This window comes from Tursiops truncatus, chromosome 7 (assembly GCF_011762595.2).
Source record: "Tursiops truncatus isolate mTurTru1 chromosome 7, mTurTru1.mat.Y, whole genome shotgun sequence".
Lineage (NCBI taxonomy): Eukaryota > Metazoa > Chordata > Mammalia > Artiodactyla > Delphinidae > Tursiops > Tursiops truncatus.
Window position 1 is genome coordinate 47,515,702 of NC_047040.1, and position 19,170 is coordinate 47,534,871.

The window sequence follows — 19,170 nt, forward strand, 5'->3', positions numbered from 1 at the left end:
GCCTTAGGATCAGGGGCAATTCCAAAAACATCAACAAGATTGCGGGCTTCTGAATCATAAGCAGTCCAGTTTTAAATGCAGAAAAAACAAAAGCATCACTTCTGTCATTTCAGTGACACGTGCAGGCTCATAGCTTCCTACCTGAAAGAGGAAGCAGCTTCTAGATATCTCTTTTCCTTTTGTTCCTCCTGTCCCTTGTGCATTTTCTCCTTTTCCTTTTGCTCCTCCAGTTCTTTATCCAATTCCCTGCATTAAGTCTCTCATGCTTGAAATATCCAGAGAAGTTTCTCTTTTCTTATAGGATACTAAACAATTCAACAAGGAAACATTAATCCCGAGTAAGAAGCATGGATACATGCTAGCACATGTGGGGACTGTGTAGATATTGCGAAAAGGCAACAAATTTAGGTGAAGGAGTTGCAAAAAACAAACATGGTCTTTGGGTAGAATTATAAGAGTTACCCTTTTCTCCAGGGAAATGTTTGTTGCATGGAGCCTGGGTTGGATTTCCTCTTGCTACTCTAGTCAGGTACTTCAATGGTATTAACCACACAAGATAATCTGATGATCCTAAAGAAAAAAATCTTTAGATCTGGCATCTTTCCTCTTAATGTTTATTTTTGATGGCCTAGCCCCTTAGTTTTAATGAGCCACTTCCTTGGGGACCAGGAAACAAAGTCTTGATTTTAATGAACCATTCTCTAAGGGTCAGGATGAAGTTGGGAGGTTATATAAGAAAATCTCACATAAAACAAGGAGGGAAAACCTGGATTCAGAGAAAAGAAATATAAATTCAGTAATACAAAAGAAGTCAGGAGAAAAGAAAAAAGATGTGTAAAGTATACTGAACAGAAAAAAAAAACCCAATGTACAAAGGAGATTAAGTAAAAAACACAAGATATTAGAAATTAATTCAAATACATCCATCAACGGTTAATCCAAATGGACTAACCCTCCAATGAAGATAAAAATTGCCAAATTGGATTAGAAAACAATGTGATTTTTGCACAGTTTACTAAAATCATACCTGGAATATAGACAGAGAAAACTTGAAAGTGAAGGCATGGCAAAAAAAAAAAAAAAAATATATATATATATATATATATATATATATATATATATATATATATATATACAAGGAAAAGACTAACCGAAAAGAAGTTTGTACACCTATAGACTTTTTGACAAAAAAATATATATATAATATATATTGCTAGAAATTTTTTAAAAATCCAGTTTATGCTTTTGAAAGATACAAATTTCCAGGAATATGTAACAACCATAAAGTTGTATGCGCTTAATTATATAGACTGAAAATATATAAAGCAAAACCTGACAAATTAAATACAGAAGAAATCAACAACTCCTTAGAAGAGATTTTCACACACTTTTCTCACTAGTTTATGGATTATTCAGACTCAAAATCAATATGAATATAGAAAATTTTAAGAAAATTTCAAACATAACTAGTCCAGTATATGCATATTATATATATATCTATCTCTGTATCTCTGTATCTGTATGTATCTATACTTACATTGATCTACCATCTGTGTATGTATCTCTCTCTCTCTCTCTCTCTCTCTCCCCGCTAGAACTGGAAAACACATATTCTTTCCAAACAAACATGTAACATTTAAAAATTGACTATCTATTGGGCCCTAAAAATTTCTCAAAAAAATTGAGACCAATTTGCTGGCCACAATGAAATTAAGTTACAATTAAATAATAAAAAGATAACTGAAAATCCCCTTAAAGTTGGAAATGTAAATCCTCACTTTTTTATAACACATGTGTCAAATAAAAATGAAAATAAAATATTATGAATGAAATGAAACATGAAAATTAGAAATATTTAGTACTGACTGCTAATGAAAATACTTTTGCCACGTTTGTGGTATATATAAAAAGGGATATTTGAGGAGAAATTTATAATATTAAATGCTGACATCACAAAAGAAGAAAAGTAGGAAATGGACCAGTTAAACATATCTGCACAAAAACAAATCTGAATAAAAAGCGGGTCTAACCAGAACCCTTCCTCCAGTTATGACAATTATGTATTAAAACTCTATGCAATTTATGATAAATACAAGAATTTAAAGGAATCATTCTCTTTCCCCCTCATTATTTTAAATAGAAAAATCTATAAAATAAAAAATAGAACATTAAAAATAGATATTCTACTGATATAACTACTTTCTTCATTTACTGAATGGTTCTTATATTTTAAAAATGTTATTCTTTTCAGAGGGAAAGAGGATGACATAGAATTCAGCACTCAGCTTTTCCTCTAAGTAGCTAAAGTAATACCTTTCTTTTTGAAGCTGAGCTATTTAACAAATAGGAGACTAAAATCTGCTATTCTCACCTGAGCTACTTATAAGAAATTGTTGTCTTTAAAAAAGCATGGCTAAACATGATTCGTTTTCTGCTGAATCATTTTTAAAATTTAAAGTATTTGTTAAAAATATTTGTCCTGTGTTGAAATCAATCAAGAGAAAATAATTTCCATCAATATGAAGACAAGTAAGAGCCTCTTCCTCATTCACAAATAAAATATGATAATATGAAAATTTATTTTTTCTCTGAGATCTTCTCAATCTTGGTTAGACTAAATTTACTAAGTGATAGGAATATAATTTTATTATACCAAATTTATAACCTTAGTGAGGAATAATTTTTCATTCCAAATAGACATGCATTTCTCAATGTCAAAGATAGGCTTAAAGGAAATTAAGTAAGGTAAGTCATTTGAATTTGTTATATATTTATAAACAATAGATTAAATTGAAATAAGGAGGTCTTTATTGTTTCTGATCTGTCTGTTGTATGACAGGTAGAGTATAAAGACAATTGTGGTCAGTATGTATATATAACATAAAGTATACATTTACTAATTTTGTGTTAAAATTATTTTGTGATGTAATCCTTTTCTTGTAATAATTTTTATTTAAATTTATTTCTTTTTCCTTAAGAAAACGATTCCTCTAGATAGTTCCTCAAAGCATAATAGCAAATGCCATCTAATGACTCACATATCAGCAATTCTTTCTTCAGAAAAGCATTAATACATTCCTGAAGACTTACAAGTGTTTTCTTTCAGGTAGTTTACTCTCTAACCATTACTCTGGTCTGAGCTCTGCTCCCTAGTATCAATATTTACCCATTACAGAGGTTCATTAATTGCATTTAATAATTTCTTGTCAAACGCTTTTGTTTCCTGCAACTTTTTAAAAACTCCATTGCACTTTTGTTGCAAAACTCCCACCTTATTAAAACTAAACAGTTCATCTACACTGAGCCTACCTAACAAGCAATAGAACATTATGAGAAAACATATTATGCTGACTGGTTGCACTTTAAATTTATAACTAAGAATAAGTGGTTGCTTAATATAGCATGGCAATCCTACCATATATCCTTACTCTGTTTTCTTCCCATTCTCCAAGAATATCACATATATTCACTCCTTCCCACAGAAATCTAATAACTTACTTGCCTTACTCAATCTCAGCTGATGACTCTGCTTTATATTGAGGAAAAAAGTGAACTACCCTTTATAACAAACTCTACTGTTCTACCTGCATGGAAACTCACATATCTTGCTGAGGTTGGTAGCCTCCAAAAATGGTCCCCAATGATTCTAACTTCTGCCATTATACCTTTTTGTATAGTCCCTGCCCAAATTGTACCAGGATTGTTCTATGTGACCAATAGAATACACTTTCAAGATTGAGTTATAAAAGATTACTTTCTTCTTTCTCTCTGCACTTGTTCTAGAGAAAGCCAGCTCACGAACAGCCTTATGAAATGACCTGCACTGTGAGGAACTTCAACTTCTCCTACAAACAAACATGTGAGTATGTTCACAATAAATTCTTCTTTAGAGACTGTATCCCTGTCTGACAGCTTGACTGCGACCTCATAAGAGACACTGAGCCAGAGAATCCCAGAAAAGCCTGCTCCTCAATTCCTGTACCTCAAACACTATTTAAAGTAATAAGTATTTGTTGTTTTAATCTACTAAGTTTGGGAGTGATTTTTGCACAACAATTACAAGGTAGATTTGGTACCAGAAGTTGGGTACTATCATAACAAAAACCTAAAATATAGGAATGATTTGGAACCAGGTGGGGAATGGAATTGGAGAAAGCTGTAAGGATCTTGAGAAGACTGTTAGTTAAATCATTAAATGTCTTCAACACTGTTTATAGAATTTTGAACTCTGAGGAGGCTGCTGGTGAGGTCTTAAAGTGAGAAAAATACTACTGAATATTGGAAGAAAGCGGATCCTCGTTATGTTGTGGCATAAAGTTTATCAACCCTGTTTCCTGTAGTAATGTGCAAATTAGACTATGTGCCCAGTGAACTGTGTGATATAGCTAAAGAAATTTGTAACTCTAGGGTTGAAAATGTCATCTTGTTTCTTCTGGCAGATTGTAGCAAAATGAAAGAAGAGAAAGTTAAGCTAATAGAAGGATCATTAAATAATGAAGCTGGGACTTGCTGATTTTGAAGGTTACCAACCTTTTCAGGTGGCAAAGAAAGCTAAAATTAATGAATGGTTTCTAAGCAAAAATCAAATTTACCAGTATCCATTGTATGCCAATTATTTTCTGTCTTTGAGGAAGAATGTCCATAACATTTATCCTATTCCTGTCTCAACATGTTGAGTGTATGAGACATATAACTATCTCTTTAGTTTTCCAGACTTCAGATAAAGAGGAACCATTCGCAAGTAGCTGTATGTAAGGAACAACACCTACGGGATCTCATTCACACTCAGATTTGATTTAGATGATGAGATTCCAGACCATGAGCTGACTGTCATGGGTCATGGGTTGAGATATTTAGGGGTCTTGAGAAGGTGTTCATGTATTTTGCGTGTGGAGTGGATATGAATCACTGAAAGTCAGAGGCTAGATTATAGAAGACAGCCTCCAAGATGGCATCGTGATTTTAACCTTCCAGAATTCACACCTTTGTAGTCTCCCTCTCCCACCCACACTGATCAGATATTTTGTAGAATGCCCCTCTATTGGGATTTGTCTGATATTTTTCTGATGGTTAGACTGGGGTTATAGGTTTTGAGGAGGAATCCACAGAAGTAAAGCACTATTTTTATCACATCATGTCAAGAGTACATGTTATCAACAAGATTTATTACTGTTGATCTTGACCTTGATCACCTGGCTGAGCTAGTAGTTTTTCAGCTTTCTTCACTGTAGAGTTACTCTTTTTTCCACTCACTTTCCATATTGTAGTAATGGGAAGGAAGTCACTCTGCCTAGCTCACGCCTGAGTGAGTTCAGTCAACCTCCTTGAAGGGGGAGTATCTACATAAGTTATTTGGAGTTCTCTTACATGGGGTCTTATCCCTCATTTATTTATTAATTCAGTCACTTATGCATGTCATTATGGAATCATGGGTATTTAGTTTATACTTTGAGTTGTAACCAATAATTCATTACTTTCTTGCTCAAATAGTTTTAGCTTTGGCCATTGGAAGCACTTTAAATTAGCTTTTATGTCCCTTTGACAAATCCCCCACCACTGTGTTGCTGTTATTGTTGTTGTTGTTGTTGTTGTTTTTGCGGTACGCGGGCCTCTCACTGTTGTGGCCTTTCCCGTTGTGGAGCACAGGCTCCGGACGCGCAGGCTCAGCGGCCATGGCTCACGGGCTCAGCCGCTCCGCGGCATGTGGGATCCTCCCGGACCGGGGCACGAACCCGTGTTCCCTGCATCGGCAGGCGGACTCTCAACCACTGCGCCATCAGGGAAGCCCTGTTGTTGTTTTTAACACTTCTTTACTTTGTGACACTACAAGATGTTGCATGTTCATCTTGTTTATTTTTTCCCCAGTCCTAGGATCAGCAATAATATTCCTATATTATCCTTTTAAAGTACATGGGATCATCAGTGATGGCACCTCTTTCATTTTAATATTGATAATCTTGCCTTCTTTCATTTTTTTCTTTGTTAGCTTGGCTAGAGGTTTATCAATTTAACTGAAATTTTAAAAATTAGTTTTTTTTAGTTTTAGTTTTTAAACTATAAATATTTAGTTTAAAATTTTGATTTAAATGTAGTTTAAAAAATTAAAAAAAATTTTCATGAGAGGACTTCCCTGGTGGCACAGTGGTTAAGAATCCTCCTGCCAATTCAGGGGACATGGGTTTGAGCCCTGGTCTGGGAAGATCCCACATGCTGCAGAGCAACAAAGCCCGTGCACCACAACTACAGAGCCTGCACTCTAGAGCCCACGAGCCACAACTACTGAGCCCACGTGCCACAACTACTGAAGCCCGCGCGCGTAGAGCCCGTGCTCTACAAGAGAAGCCACCACAATGAGAAGCCTGTGCACTGCAATGAAGAGTAGCACCCACTCGCCGCAACTAGAGAAAGCCCGCACACAGCAATGAAGGCCCAACACAGCTGAAAATAAAATAAATAAAATAAATTGATTAAAAAAAAATTTTCTCCTGAGACTTCTTCATTGACCCATGTTTTGCTTAGAAGTGTGTCATTTAATGTCCAAATATTTGGAGAATTTTCCACCTTTTATTGATTGTTATTGATTTATAATTCATTTTCATTGTGGTCTGAGAATACATTTTGCATGATTTCTGTCCTTTTAAACTGGTAAAGGGGTATTTTATTGCCTATAGTTTGGTCTGTTTTAGTGACTGTTCCATGTGAGTTTGAGAAAGATGTGTACTCTTCTGTTGTTTAATGGAGTATTCTGTAAATGTCAATGAGATCAAGTTGATCGATAGTTCTGTTCAGGTCATCTATATCCCTACTGATTTTCTGCCTTCTTGATTTATCAATTACTGAGAGAGGATTGCTGACTACAGTGGGTGTCCAACTATAATGGTGAATTGTCTATTTCTCCTTGCAGTTCTATCAGTTTTTGTTTCAAGTGTTTTGACACTTTTTAAATACACACATTAAGGGCTGTTATGTCTTTATGAAAAATTGAGTTCTTTGTCATTCTGAAATGCCTCTTTATTCCTGATAATATTCCTTGTTCTGAAATCTATTTTGCTTACTTCAGCTTTCTTTTGATTATTATTAGCATTATATATTTTCCCCCATCTCTTTACTTTTGATCTATCAGAGTCCTTATATTTAAAGTAGGTTTCTGTAGAAAACTTACAATTGGGTCTTTTTTTTCTAGTCTACTCTGACAATCTGTCTTTTCGTTGGCATATTTAGACGATTTGCATTATTGATAGAGTTACATTAATATCTACCATATTTGTAACTGTTTTCTAATCACTGCATTTGTTCTTTGTTTCTTTTTCCTTTCCCTCTTTTTCTGCCTTTTCTAGTTTTCATTCAACATTTTATATAATTCCATTTTTCTCTCTCCCATCTTCCCTAATGTCTGTAAATTGCTAATCAGTTTACTGTTCGTAATTTTGCCTTTTCCAGAATGTCCTATAGTTGGAATCATACAGTTTGTAACCTTTACAGAGTGGCTTCTATCACTTAGTAATATGCATTTTAGGTTCTCTCATGTCTCTTCATAGCTTGATAGTTTCTCTTTATTCCATTGAATGGATTATCATAGTTTGTTTATCATTCATCTATTGAAGATCTTGGTTACTTCCAAGTATTGGCAATTATGAATAAAGCTGCTGTAAATATCCATGTGTAAGTTTTTGTGTGGAGATAAGTTTTCAGCTCATTTGCATAACTACCAAGGAGCATGATTATTGGATCATATGGTAAGATTATATTTATTATTTTTAAGAAACTGCAGAACTGTCTTCCTAAGTGGCTGTACCTTTTTGCATTTCTACCAGCAATGCATGAGAGTTCTTGGTTCTCTATAGCCTTGATAACATTTGGTATTGTCAGTGTTTTGGATTTTAGCCATTCTAGTAAGTGTATAGTTATATCTGCTTTTTGTTTTAGTTCACAATTCCTTAATGACATATGATGTGGAGCATCTTTTTGTATGCTTTTTTTTTTTTTTTGCCATCCTTGTATCTTCAGGTGAAGTATCTGTTCTAACCTTTTCCTCACTTTTTTGATTGGGTTGCATTTTTTTTATTGTTGATTTTTGAGTGTTCTTTGTATATTTTGGATACATGTCCTTTATCAGATATTTATTTTGCTAATATTTCCTCTCAGTCTGTGGCTTGTCTCTTCATCCTCTTAATAGTCTTTTGCAGAGAGTAGTTTTAATTTTAATGAGATCCAATATATACTTTTTTTTAAGGATCATGCTTTTGCTGTTTTACCTAAAAACATTTTGCCAAAGAGATAGTCACCTAGATATTCTCCTCTGTTATCTTCTATAAGCTTTATAGTTCTGTGTTTTACCTTGAGGTATATGCCCCACTTTGAGTCAATTTTTGTGAGAGTTGTAAGGTCATCTTGCACATAAATATCCAGTTGTTCCAGCACTATTTGTTGAAAAGAACTATTCTTTTTCTATTGCCATAGCCTCTGCCCCTTTTTCAAAGATTAGTTGACTATATTTGTGTAGATTGCTTTCTGGGATATCTGTTCTGTCACATTGATCTATCTCTTCTTTCACCAGTACTGCACTGCCTTGATTGTTGTAGCTGTATAATAAGTCATGAAGTCACGTAGCATCTGTCCTCTGACTTTGTTCTTTTTCTTAAATATTGTATTGGCCATTCTAGATCTTTTGCCTTTCCATGTAAACTTTAAAATCAGTCTGTTGATGTCCACAAAGTAACTTGCTAGAATTTTGATTGGGAATGCATCCAATATGAAGAGAAGTTGGAAGATTTGATATTGTAACAATGATTTCTCTCTGAAAACTTGTTTTAATATATCTTACAATTCAGGTCTACTAGGGACAAATTCTCTCTACTTTTGCTTTCTTCAAAAAGCATTTCTCCTTCACTTTCGAAGAGAATTTAATTTGGTCAGAATTCTAGTTTGATTTTTTTTTTATTTCAGTGCTTTAAGTATTTTACTCCTCTTTCTTCTTGCCTGCATGGTTTCTGAAGGGAGGTCTGATCTATTTCTTATTCTTGTTCTTCTATAAGTAAGGTGCTATTTTCCTCTGGCTTCTTCCAAGGTTTCACTGTTTTGATTTTATGCAGTTTGAATGTGATATGCTTACCTGTATTTTTAAATTTTTAAAACTTTTTAGCTCACTCAGTATTCTCTGAGTTTCTAGGACCTTGGGTTTGGTGTCTGTCATTAATTTTGGAAAATTCTCAGTCATTATTACTTAAATATTTCTTCTGTTCTTTTTTCTCTTTCTTCTCCTTCTGGCATTTCCATTATGTTACACCTTTTGTAACTGTTTTTTCTTTATTCTTTTTCTCACTGCATTTTGATCTGGGAAGTTTATATTGACATATCTTCAAGTCTATTGATTCTTTCCTTAGCCATATCCAGTCTACTGATGAACTCATCAAAAGAATTCTTTATTTCTGTTACAATATTTTAAATTTTTACCATTTAAAAAATTTTTCATTTATTTATTTTACTTATTTACTTTTGGCTGCATTGGGTCTTCGTTGCTGTGCACAGGCTTTCTCTAGTTGCGGCGAGCAGGGCTACTCTTCGTTGCAGTGCATGGGCTTCTCATTGCAGTGCCTTCTCTTGTTGCAGAGCATGGGCTCTAGGCGCGCGGGCTCAGTAGTTGTGGTTCACAGGCTTAGTTGCTCTGTGGTATGTGGGATCTTCCTGAACCAGGGCTCGAACCTGTGTCCCCTGCATTGTCAGGCGGATTCTTAACCACTGCACCACTAGGGAAAACCTACATTTTTACCATTTTTAGATTCATTAAAAAAATTTATATCTCTGCCTACATTGGGTAATGTACCTGATCTTTTGTGTTTTCCAGTTTTTCCATTAGAGTCCTTAACATATTAATCATAGTTATTTTAATGCTTACTTTATGTCTTCAGATAGTGTTTTCTCTTGCCTTATTCATGCCTTGTAATTTTTGGTTGAAAGCAGGTATGATGTATTAAATAATTAGAGCAGAGGTAAAGGCCTTTATTGTGAAATTGTATGTTATTCTTGCTAGGAGTTGTACTATGTTTAGTGGTTGCTGTACCTGCAGTTGCCAGAGGATTTGAATTCTTCTAGTGTTTTTATTTTTGTCTCTCCTGTTGTCTTTGGACTTCTCTAAAAAGTCCTTCTTAAATAGAAATGGGAATTGGCTCACATGATTATGGAGGCTAACAATCCCATGATTTGCTGTTAACAAGCTGTATACTCAAGAAAGTAGATGGTGTAGTCCCAGTCTGAAGAACAGGAAGCTTAAGACCCAAGAAAAGCTAATGCTTCACGAAGGCAGAAATAAAACCTATGTTCCAGCTCATGGCTGTCAGGCAGGAGGGAATTCCCCCTTACTTGTGGGAGAATTGGCCTTTTTCTCTATCCAGACCTTCAACTGATTAAAAGGGGTCCACCCACATTATGGAGGGCAGCCTGCTTTACCCAGTCTACTGCTTCATATGTTAATCTCATCCAGAAACACTCCTACAGACACAATCAGAATAATGTTTGACTAAATATTATTCAATATTTAGTCTAGTCAACTTGCCACATAAAATTATCCATCACAGCTATTGCCTGATATGTGTCACTCATTCTTTCCCTTTGATTATTGAGGGCCCATGGGTCAGACAACTTGTCTTTTAGTTCATAAGATAATGAATCAAAAGTTGCAACATTCATCTGAGATAGAGATCGTCAACTTTCACCAAAGAATTCTGGACCCTGAACATGATTGCAGTATTGGAATAACCTTTGGGAGTATTTCTTTTTGAGCAGGAGTAGAATGCATAATGAGTGTAGGTAAAAGAGTGACCTAATGTTTGGTCACCAGAAGGATAGACTTCTGGCTACTTGGGAGAATTACATCACTCTGTTTCCTTGAGATTAGACATGATCATATCACTTGCTTTGACCAATAAAACGTGAACATGAGTGATCTGTTCCACTTACAGATGGAAGTAATTAAGTGAGATTGTGCTTCCACAATCATCATGGTAAGGGAAGTGAAATTGAAAGTTGAACAGCAGCAATTAAATAGCGGTGTTGCAAGTATTGAGATACAAAGGAAAGCTATCCAAGATACATGTTTATCCATTATTAATATCAGTAAAAATATATCTCATGTATTATTCTAAAAATGATTGACTCTCAAAGATAATAATTTTCTCCAGCGAATATTTACAGAGTTCAATATATTAGAGGCAATATTTAAGGACCAATTTTTATTTACACAGAACTGGAAAAAGTAATAGATTAAAAATCAAAAGTAAATAGTTAGAAGTTGTAACACAAACTCTTACCTAAATTTTGAAATGGACTTTAACTCAAATTAAATTTAGTTGAATCAGTAGATTGATAATAAATCATCCCAGTAACTCTCCCAAGTTGTTAGTCTTTCATGAATGGACTTTTATGTATTAATAATTTGTAACTTAAAATTTTTTCCTTGGAGAATTAATGTATATCTCAGTAATTAAATGTTCATTTCTCAAAATAAGCAATATCTAAATAACCATTGCTTTCTTCAGATATTATCAAAGATTATCAACTTTTAAAAAATTGTCCAATTTTCTAGTTTTGTGCCATCAAAAAAATTAAAAATTTAAAGTAAATCTATGAATATGTGATATAAGTAATTTATATTTCATTGCAAACTGATCTTTATGATTACTATTCTTTAGGTCTGATAATTTTTAACAAGGAGCATGATTTTATATACATTAATTTTATTGTGTGTGTGTATGTGTGTGTGCATGCCTCTGTGTGTGTGCTGTAAAGCATTCTTCTTTAAATGTTCCAGAAACCAAGGCTTAAATTAATTTTTCATATTCATTTGGCTTTCATATAGATGCTTTTTAAAAAAGTTTTATATTATTTCTATAATAATGCCTTCCTTTCATATAAGAGAAGATACTTAGAAATGAAATTGATTTAGTGTTTGTAACATGCATTTCTGATTCATGAAGCTTTGAATGGGAAAGACTCAAACAACATTAGAGCAAAATAAAATGCCATCAATTTAGGAAATTAAAACGTTTTTTTCTTTATAAAAATTATTTACCTCAGAGCTACAAGCTGCATACTTTTCATAGGTTGGAAATATTCAAGTTTAAGTAAGACCAGTGACAGAATGTGGATTAAGGACACTTGTACTTCTTCATCTGTACTCATGGCACCAAATATGGCCAAACTATGGTACATTTATTATTTCCTCCAATTAACTGCCTTTATAAAAAACAAGAGATGTAGTCTAGGTCCAGATCCAGAGAGCCTGGATTCTGGAACACATTCCAACATTAGAATTAAAATTAGATAGTTTTTTAATAGTTCCAAAATTGAAAATAGAACTACCATGTGATATAGCGATCCCAACTCTGTATATATATATATATCCATGAGAATCAAAATCAGGATCTTAAAGAGATGTTAGTACTCTCAATGTTCATTGCAGCACTATTCACACAATAGCCAAGGTGTGGAAACAACTTAAATTTCCATTTGCTGATAAATGGATAAATAAAGTGTGGTATGTACATACGGTGGGATACTATCCAGACTTAAGAGAGAAGGAAATTCTGCAATATGCAGGAACATGGATGGATCTTGAGGATACTATGCTAAGTGAAATAAGCCAGACATAGATAAGTACTGTATGAGTCCACTTATATGAGGTACCTTAAATAGTCAAATTTATAAAATCAAAGACTGGAATGGTGATTACCAGGGGCTGTGGGGGGAGGAAATGATGAGTTACTAATCCACAGGCATATAGTTTCAATTAAGTAAGATAAAAGTTCTAGAGATGTGTTGTATAACATTGTACCTATAATCAACAATAAATTTTTTTAAGTGGATAGATTTCATGTTGAGTGTTCTTAATCACAATAAAATAAGACATCACAAGAAAATAAAATTAGAAACCAATATCTCTTATAGTGTAGATGAAAAAAATCTTCAATCAAATATTAGCAAATCAAATTTAATAGAACACTTTTTTAAAGATTTTTTTTTGATGTGGACCATGTTTTAAGTCTTTATTGAATTTGTTACTATATTGCTTATGTTTTGTTTTTGGTTTTTTGGCCACAAGGCATTTGGGATCTTAGCTCCCTGACCAGGGATCAAACCCGCACCTCCTGCATTGGAAGGCGAAGTCTTAACCACTGGACTGCCAGGGAAGTCCCAATAGCACATTAAAAGGATTACACCATAACTCTAGTGGATTTATGCCAGGAACGCAAGGATAGTTCAACATAAGCAAATAAATAAATTAATCTAATAATCACATTACTTGAATGATCTCAATTGATTCAGAACTGGCATTTGACAAATCCAATACACTTTGATTAAAAACAACAACAACAACAGCTCTCAGAGAACTAGGAATAAAGGGAAAATTCCTCAACAAGATAAAAGGCATTTGTGAAAAACCCATAGCTAACATCATAATCAGTGGTGAAAGACAGATGCTTTCCCCTCAAGATCAGTAACAAGAGAAGGAGGCCTGCTTTCACCCTACTATTTGACATTGTACTGGAATTCTAGACAAAGAAATTTAGACAGGGAAAAAGAAATAAAAGGCATTCAAATTAGAGAGGAAGAAGTAAACTCATTTCACAGATAACATGACCCCAAAATTGAATATCCTGAAGAATTCACAAGAAAGCCATTAGAGCTAATGCATGGATTAAGCAAAGTTGTAGGGTAGGAGATCAAGGCACAACAATCAGTTATGTCTCTATACACCAGTAATGAACAATCAGAAAAAGAAATCAAGAAAAAAATTCCATTTACAATAGCGTTTTAAAGAATAACATACTGAGGATAAATTTAATTGTGGAGGTAAAAGAATGTACGCTAAAAATTCCAAAACATTGCTGAAAGAAATTAAAGAAGACTGGAGTAATGAAAAGACCTCTTATGTTCAAGGATAGAAAGACTTAATATTATCAAGATGTCAATTCTACTCAAAATGATCTACAGATTCAACAAAATCCTTTTAATTTCAATGGCCTTTTTTGCAGAAATGAAAAAAATTGATCCTCAAATTCAAATAAAACTGCATGAGGCTTCAAATAGCTAAAATAATCTTGAAAAAGATGACCAAATTTGGAGGACACATACTTCCTGATTTTAAAACTTACTACAAAGCTATGGCGATTAAAATACTGTAATACTGGCATGAAGATAAGACATATAAATCAATGGAATAGGATTGAGAGTTCAGAAGTAAATCTATACCTCCATAGCCAATTAATTTTTGACAAGGGTGCCAAGTTTATTCAATGGAGAAAGGATATTCTCTTCAAAAGATGGTGGTGGGACAAGTAGATTTCCACATGCAAAAGAATGATGTTGGGTCCCTAAATCATACCATATGAAAAAATTAACTCAAAATGATCAACAACCTAAATATAGAGTTAAAAACCACAAAATTGTTAGAAGAAAACATAGAAGTAAATCTTCATGACCATGGATTTGGCAATGGATTCTTAGATATGACACCAATCACAAACAACAGAATTTTTAAAATATAAATTGTGTTCATTGCAGCATTATTCACAATTGCCAAAAGGTGGAAACAACCCAAGTGTTCATCGACATATGAATGGATAAAACGTAGTATACGTTTTATAATTTTCATCCATGAAAAGGAATGAAGTTCTTATACATGCTATAACATGGTTGAGCCTTGAAAACATTATGCTAAATGAAACAAGCCAGACACACAAGAACAAATATTGCATGATTTTATTTATATGAAATATCTGAAATAGGCAAATTCAGAGACAGAAAGTACATTAGAGGTTACTAGTGGCTTGGGGAGGTCAGGTGTAGAGTTTTTGTTTAATAGTTACAGAATTTCTATTTGGGGTGATAAAAAAATTTTAGAAATAGAGACTGGTAATAGTTGTATAACATGGTGAATGTAATTAATGTCATTGAATTATATACTTAAAAATGGATAAAATGGTAAATTTTATTATATATATATATTCCACAATTAAAAAGAATAATGTAATATACCTAAGCCATGGAATTGTACAATTTAATGTGTGAATTATGTAGTATGTGAATTATATCTAAATGAAGCTGTTAAAAAAAAGTCTGGACTTCGGCATAAAAAACAAATGATTCAACTCCATTTCATCACTTAACTCAAAGACTTTGGAAAATTTACCTAACCACTCTAAAGCTTCAGTGTCTTTCTCTGTATAATGGGGATAAATTGCACCAAATTTCCAGAGTTATTATGAGAAATAATTAGGTAATGATTGTAAAAAAACAAAAAAAACCCGAAGAGAACAAAAAGACCCCCCAAAAAACCCACTGTGACTGGCACATAGTTAGAAATCAATAACCAGTAAGCCCTGACTGTGGTGGTAGTGGTGATGATGATGATGACAAAGATGGCTGGGGTTGGATAGGGTAGCAGAGGAGGCTAAGATAGAGGAAGACGCTGATGAGGATATGAACCAAGGTGCACATTTAGGGTGGTACACTTACAGTCAGAAGGTGAAGTTGGAATCCTAGTCTTCCAGATTCTAACCATGTAGCTGGTGTGTTTCTTAACTGTCTCATTTTCTTATGTGAAAACTGGCTAAGTTCAGATGAAATATTGCTTATCTGAAAACTGGGAAATAACAATAGGTACCATACAGAATTGTGTTTCCACAGTATTGTTGGTTAGCCTTTTATCAGTATTTGTCAGTGATGATTAACATTTAATAAGGTTATACTTTGTGTTCTACGATACAGGTGCAAGTCATTTTTTGAGTTTTGCTGGTGAAGAAATTAAAACAGAGAGAGCTTTAAAAACTTATCCATGAACAGCCAGCTATAAATGGCAGAGCTGGGATTCAAACCCAACCCGTGTGGCTCCAAAGCCTTATCCCTCACCACAAAACATGGAAACACAACTCTTGATAATAGCCACACTGGATTACCCTCCTCTGCTGTTGCAAACTAAGCATTTTGCTTAAAATATGAAAATTGTGGTTGCATTAAGCAGCTAACATCAAACACAAGGGATTTTCATTTTTTATTTCTTTTTGCAGGGAGGTGGCAGAGAAATTGACTGCATACTTTTACTAGATCTTTGTTCTCATTAGGAAAATCATTTTAGCTCTGAAAACAAAATCTCCTAAAATAGTTTCCAAGGCAACTTGTAATAAACCAATACTACATATTTAGAGGATTATAGTAGAATGCTGTTAATCAGTATGACTTCTTTTGTGCACTTATTTCATTACTTATTGTTATTATATGGTATTCATTTTCATAGATGATTCTTCTCATCATTTAATAGCTGCATCTGCTCAACACCAGATTATATAAATAAAATGTAAAAACCAACATCTTTGTGTCTTGATTGCTCAGAATCTAGATTATAGTTAGGTTAACATATAGTTAGGTTAGATTATAGTATTTGACATAAAAAGAATTGAAAGATAAAAGGAACTGCTTCCTCCTATTAATTTTCTCATTCGGAAAACTGCTGTCTGAAGCCCTCTTACTTTTTGCATGTCTTCTTTTGATACTAAGGGGCTTTTAAAAAGAGGTGAGTACTTCTATACAAATTGCTGTTTGCTAAAGTTACTGTCACTTGAAGACTGAGTTTATTTTTGTTTCAGAGCTTTAGGTTAATATACCTCAAAAATCACTTTTCATTTATTCTTTTTTTACGTTTTAAATCTTTTATTTTAAGTTGCAGTGTTTTCAAATACTGTTAAGTTAAAAGCAAAGACAGAAAATAATATGATTTGAAGATTTAAGTAGAAAGGATTTATAAAATAAGGCCAGATACAGAATAAATAAAACTCTAAAAAAACAAATCCAAACAGAATCCTCAAAGGGTATACTAATCCTGTATTGGTTCTACATAGTGCTTGTTGGTAAATTATTTGTCCAATAATATTATTTACCCCTTTTTAGAAAGCAGTGATCTGCCCAAGATGCATTACCAAGTTATATGTAAAGGGATTGGGCCATGCCAATTTGCTTTTCAGTTTGTGAGAAACAGGGCAAATCAATTCTACATAAATTCCAGATGTATTGACTATATACTGCCAATCTATTAATCTAAAATGTATTATTATATATTTTTGGACACCTACTATTTATGAAATTTCATCTGAATGCATAGGGATGTTGAAGAATCATTCCTACATTTGCTAGAGGCTTTATAACTAAATTGTAAATATTATTTTACAAGATCCTAGAGGCAGGGCCCTATTAAATTATCTTTTTATACCAAGGGTTTGGAACAAATCTGGGCATAAAGCAGAAGCTAACATATACTTATCAAATGACTAAACAGTTGACTTAGGTAATTCAGCTTTTTAGAAGAGGACAAATAAGCCCTGAAAGAAGAATGCCTCAGAATTCAGGAAGTAGAGTGGGAACGTATTATATACAATATGTGAGTTAAATACAATATTGGGAGTTTGTGTTTGTCTCACACAATTCAATATTAAACTACTGTTAATTCGTTTTTAAAAGAATTTCTAATATATTGTTCTTTCAATAATATTTGAGAGTTTTCCAGTGGAATAAATTTGAAGTTTTATTTTGATCTTTACTGTCAAGATTTTAGATGCCCTTATAACTTTGCTTATTAGAAAAATGATGAAAAAACTAACACTTTTAGAGAACAAGAGCATTTAGAATTTTGAGAGCTCAGATCAATTGCAAAAACTTAATTACTATTTTGTTAAAGCTGCTCTGAGATTAAAACTCAGATTTATACTAAAACTCGTTAGGTTCACCTGTGATTTAAAAATTGGTTTTTTTCAGACCAAGAATGTGAATATATGCCATGCTTTTACATGAGGATGGGTAAAATTATTTGGTCTTTATATTAAGTTATACTAAAAATATATATTATTTTTCTGATTGAGACATAAAATGTATCTTTAATTATAAAAGTAATTGATGCTTATGGGTAGAAAACATGAAAAATAAACAAGGACAGAAAATGAAAATATCTTATAGTGATGTCACCCAAAGATACTTAATCATTTTTTTAATGTATTTCCTGTTAGGCTTTTTCCTCTTGTCTCTTGCTGGGTGCCTTCCGTCCTGTTTCTTTCTTTGTCTTTATTCTTTCCTTGTCTCTGTTTTTCTCTGCCTTTGTTTATGTTTGTCCCTCATTCCTTTCTCTGATTCCTATCTCTGTCTTTTTATTTTTTTATGTTATTTTCTCTGCTGGTCCCTTTCTCTTCTTTAATTAAAATGTCCACAGTATTTCATATTTGTCACTTTTAGTTTATTTTTACCTTATTACTATAACTGTTAAAGACTGATGTGGAACATAGCAAGTCACCTATCCTCTGGAAACATTCTGGAATGTATCACATAAATGAAAAATTCTATCGCTGGAGCAGGGACCTCTAAGGGAAGGAACTATTTTTAAGGTCTGTTTCATTTTTAACAGTCTATGGTAAATTGATGAAATCTCATGCTGTATTTCAGTCAGTTTTATTAAAGAAGAATTTTGAACTGGATAAAGTGAAAGCTGGTTACTGAAGTGATGATTTAAGTCATGGACGTAGTTGGAGATAAATGCAGGAATGTTTTAAGGAATATAGCAACACTAAGAGAACCAGGTGTGGAAGTAAAAGTAAGGATAAAGGAAAGAGTAAATCTATTAGTGAGAAGTTGATAGTAAAATCCTGAGGATGGTAGGAGAACGGTCACAGGAAGGGGGAGGTTCAACTTGTAAGGGATAAGGGGAAAATAAAAGGAAAATAAAACTGAGACAGGAGAAATGAGAAAATAAAACAGATAAAATAGAGAATGGATAAGGATTGTTTGTTGAGTGAAAGAATGACAAAAATTTCCAAATCCACTTCTGTACCAAGGGACTGTTTTGTTTGTTTTTGTTTGTGTGTTTAAAGAATAAACTTAATCTTAGTTTCCAGGTTATTGTATAAATCAATATGGACATGATTTTTTTTTTCTTTACTACATAACTTTGTATAAACATGTCAGGGTTCTAAAAACCATATGGGAAATTTACTATATATAAATCTTGAGGCCCAAGTCCAGTTCCATTGAAATAGAATCTCTAGGAGAATTCTATATAATTAACAAGAGGCCAGACTATTTTGTGTGATCACAAAACTTTAAAAACTTATTATAAAACTACTCAACCACTAAATT

The 19,170-nt window shown here is 33.2% G+C and overlaps 1 long non-coding RNA gene across 1 annotated transcript in view; it reads left to right on the top strand.

Annotated features, from left to right (window-relative positions):
* LOC141279161 (uncharacterized) overlaps positions 1 to 4,739 on the top strand; it is a 342,510-nt gene extending 337,771 nt beyond the window's left edge. The window contains exon 4 of the long non-coding RNA XR_012333039.1: positions 3,784 to 4,739. This is a non-coding gene — a long non-coding RNA (uncharacterized lncRNA). The remainder of the gene's footprint in view (positions 1 to 3,783) is intronic.
* The last annotated feature ends 14,431 nt before the right edge of the window (positions 4,740 to 19,170 follow it).